The following is a 4913-nucleotide window of genomic DNA, read 5'->3' as shown; positions in this document are numbered from 1 at the left end:
TTTTTTAATGTTTTTATTTTTTGCTTCTTGTATGGAACCCTATCTGTCAAATATACTGTGTACTATCTGTCAAATATATTTAACATGTATTTTTTTTTTAAAGGAAATTCTAAATGAATAAGAGTTTTTGATCTATTGCCTTACTGATTTTTATGTAACATACTTTTTTGGAAAACAGTTATATTTATATTACAGTACCTTTTGTTTTTGAGCCGAAGTAATGATGCATTTATGAGAATCGTAAACTAGTTTATAATTTCATTGTAATTTTTTTCGATAACTGTTTGTACTACTAGTGTTCGATAACACAATTTCAGTCAACCATACTTTCAAGTGTATTAATATTAAACGACAACCTTGATATTCTACAAACAGATAAATAATTATAAATAGCCCAAAACACGTGATGTTATTTGTATGTTAGATGGATAATGTTCATCTAATCATATCTACATGATATCCTAACTGTGTGTCCTCCTAACAAAACCAACAGCAATATATAAATAGTTTGTATTTTAATAGAAGGAGTACGGCTTGAATGCTGGAACACTTCAATTTCAAATCAGGTAATCTGGGTACCACTAGACCAACCTGGTGGATATTATAAAATGTTAAAAGAATGATAATTGCTAAAATTTATTTAAAATTTTAAACAATAAAAATTAAAAATAATTTCCATGGATACTATATATTTATATTTAACTAGTTACAAATTAAATGATTTTCATAACGTCAGATGAGATAATTCTCTGTCATGCTTATTTTTATAAATATTAATTGCAAATATTTTTTCCCGAATAATGAATGTTTTTATTAACGTAGTGATATAATACTCCGAAAAATTAAATGGAAAAATATCCACAATTATTAAAAACCTTAATTTTTAACAGTGTAAATAAAAATAATTATACCACTAAGTTTTAAAACATTACAAAATATAATTATTGCAAAAAATAATTGTTTTAATGATATAACATTTAATAATTATTATTTTTATATCATTAAAACAATCCGAAAAAAAATATACATTTGAAAAAACTAGGTATTTTAATTATTCTTGTTAAAATTGATTAATATAATAGTTTAAATAAATATCAAATAATTTAACTTTTATCATTTCTTTATATATAACATGAATTTTACAGCGTTTTATATACCAAAAACGAAAACCACTACACCAACCCGGTGGATATTATAAAATGTTAAAAGAATGATAATTGCTAAAATTTATTTAAAATTTTAAACAATAAAAATTAAAAATAATTTCCATGGATACTATATATTTATATTTAACTAGTTACAAATAAAATGATTTTCATAACGTCAGATGAGATAATTCTCTGTCATGCTTATTTTTATAAATATTAATTGCAAATATTTTTTCCCGAATAATGAATGTTTTTATTAACGTAGTCATATAATACTCCGAAAAATTAAATGGAAAAATATCCACAATTATTAAAAACCTTAATTTTTAACAGTGTAAATAAAAATAATTATACCACTAAGTTTTAAAACATTACAAAAGATAATTATTGCAAAAAATAATTGTTTTAATGATATAACATTTAATAATTATTATTTTTATATCATTAAAACAATCCGAAAAAAAATATACATTTGAAAAAACTAGGTATTTTAATTATTCTTGTTAAAATTGATTAATATAATAGTTTAAATAAATATCAAATAATTTAACTTTTATCATTTCTTTATATATAACATGAATTTTACAGCGATTTATATACCAAAAAGGAAATAATGCTATCATACTAGAAGCAAACAAAAAACAAATCTGTCCAACCAATCTATTTCTTAATATTACAACACAATAAAAATTTGATTCCACAATCAGATCATGAACTCTATTGACAAATATTGCTTTCAACAGGTCTTATTTGCTAATAAATACACTATGTATTTTTACGGTAAGCAGCAGTAGTAGATTACTACAATAATGCAGAAAACATTTAAGAATAAACCAATTACAAAATTCAAAGGAAACCTTTTCCATAAAAAATATATGAATTCTTTTTTTAACTGCATGGAAATTATAAATCATAGTTTTAACTGATATCTTGATAGACAATTAAAATTTCAATAACTATGTTCTAGAATGTTTTGTTCTCACTTTTACCTGTTCTGCCATCAGCAGTCCATTGAAGTATTGCTTATGTCGATGAAAGAGGATGATATTAAGTGCGCTTAATTGAATCCCAACCACTAAAACGCACTCAAATGCACAATCTTGGATTAAAATCCATTAAAAAGAAACTCCTTTATCTGTAACTGTCGACTTGTATATCAGCTGATTTGTGAAGACACTTTCACCACTATACCAACCAGGTGGATATTCTAGAATATAAAAAAATGATAATTGGTTGAATTTATTTAAAATTACAAACAATATAAATTTATATTAGAAATAAAAATTTATTTCAATGGAAACTATATATTTATATTCCTTTAGTTTCATTTAATATGTGTTAAATAAGATTAGATGTTATCTTTTGTAATGCTAACTTTTAAAAATCTTATTAAATAGTAAATTCACTTTCCAAAATCCAGGTAATTTAGACATAATTTTTAAAATATCTTTAAATCAATAAAAATAGTAATTATTACACTCAATTATTTTCGTAAAACCCTCTAAGCTTTGATGACAGATTAGATGTTTCTGAAATCTTTTGAAACAAACAAAGATATTGACAACCGATTTCCTGACAATTTATTAAAAAATATTAATAAATAATTATTACATAAATTAGTTGACATTTACATTAAAATTATCTAAAAAAAAATCATATGTTAATTATATTATTAATGAAATCAGTAGGTTATTATTTTTTTAATGTTTTTATTTTTTGCTTCTTGTATGGAACCCTATCTGTCAAATATATTGTGTACTATCTGTCAAATATATTTAACATGTATTTTTTTTTTAAAGGAAATTCTAAATGAATAAGAGTTTTTTTTTAAAGGAAATTCTAAAAGAATAAGAGTTTTTGATCTATTGCCTTACTGATTTTTATGTAACATACTTTTTTGGAAAACAGTTATATTTATATTACAGTACCTTTTGTTTTTGAGCCGAAGTAATGATGCATTTATGAGAATCGTAAACTAGTTTATAATTTCATTGTAATTTTTTTCGATAACTGTTTGTACTACTAGTGTTCGATAACACAATTTCAGTCAACCATACTTTCAAGTGTATTAATATTAAACGACAACCTTGATATTCTACAAACAGATAAATAATTATAAATAGCCCAAAACACGTGATGTTATTTGTATGTTAGATGGATAATGTTCATCTAATCATATCTACATGATATCCTAACTGTGTGTCCTCCTAACAAAACAAAACAAAACCAACAGCAATATTCAGTTTGTATTTTAATAGAAGGAGTACGGCTTGAATGCTGGAACACTTCAATTTCAAATCAGGTAATCTGGGTACCACTAGACCAACCTGGTGGATATTATAAAATGTTAAAAGAATGATAATTGCTAAAATTTATTTAAAATTTTAAACAATAAAAATTAAAAATAATTTCCATGGATACTATATATTTATATTTAACTAGTTACAAATAAAATGATTTTCATAACGTCAGATGAGATGATTCTCTGTCATGCTTATTTTTATAAATATTAATTGCAAATATTTTTTCCCGAATAATGAATGTTTTTATTAACGTAGTCATATAATACACCAAAAAATTAAATGGAAAAATATCCACAATTATTAAAAACCTTAATTTTTAACAGTGTAAATATAAATAATTATACCACTAAGTTTTAAAACATTACAAAAGATAATTATTGCAAAAAATAGATGTTTTAATGATATAACATTTAATAATTATTATTTTTATATCATTAAAACAATCCGAAAAAAAATATACATTTGAAAAAACTAGGTATTTTAATTATTCTTGTTAAAATTGATTAATATAATAGTTTAAATAATATCAAATAATTTAACTTTTATCATTTCTTTATATATAACATGAATTTTACAGCGATTTATATACCAAAAAGGAAATAATGCTATCATACTAGAAGCAAACATAAAACAAATCTGTCCAACCAATCTGTTTCTTAATATTACAACACAATAAAAATTTGATTCCACAATCAGATCATGAACTCTATTGACAAATATTGCTTTCAACAGGAGGATTGCGACAACTGTTCTTCTAGGGTAATCACAAGAATTATCATAGGTAACCCTCGAAGTGGTCTTATTTGCTAATAAATACACTATGTATTTTTACGGTAAGCAGCAGTAGTAGATTACTACAATAATGCAGAAAACATTTAAGAATAAACCAATTACAAAATTCAAAGGAAACCTTTTCCATAAAAAATATATGAATTCTTTTTTTAACTGCATGGAAATTATAACCATAGTTTTAACTGATATCTTGATAGACAATTAAATTTTAATAACTATGTTCTACAATGTTTTGTTCTCACTTTTACTTGTTCTGCCATCAGCAGTCCATTGAAGTATTGCTTATGTCGATGAAAGAGGATGATATTAAGTGCGCTTAATTGAATCCCAACCACTAAAAGGCACTCAAATGCACAATCTTGGATTAAAAAACATTAAAAAGAAACTCCTTTATCTGTAACTGTCGACTTGTATATCAGCTGATTTGTGAAGACACTTTCACCACTATACCAACCAGGTGGATATTCTAGAATATAAAAAAATGATAATTGGTTGAATTTATTTAAAATTACAAACAATATAAATTTATATTAGAAATAAAAATTTATTTCAATGGAAACTATATATTTATATTCCTTTAGTTTCATTTAATATGTGTTAAATAAGATTAGATGTTATCTTTTGTAATGCTAACTTTTAAAAATCTTATTAAATAGTAAATTCACTTTCC

The sequence above is a fragment of the Lycorma delicatula genome, chromosome 1 (assembly GCF_047948215.1).
Source record: "Lycorma delicatula isolate Av1 chromosome 1, ASM4794821v1, whole genome shotgun sequence".
NCBI lineage: Eukaryota > Metazoa > Arthropoda > Insecta > Hemiptera > Fulgoridae > Lycorma > Lycorma delicatula.
This window is presented reverse-complemented; position numbering follows the sequence as displayed.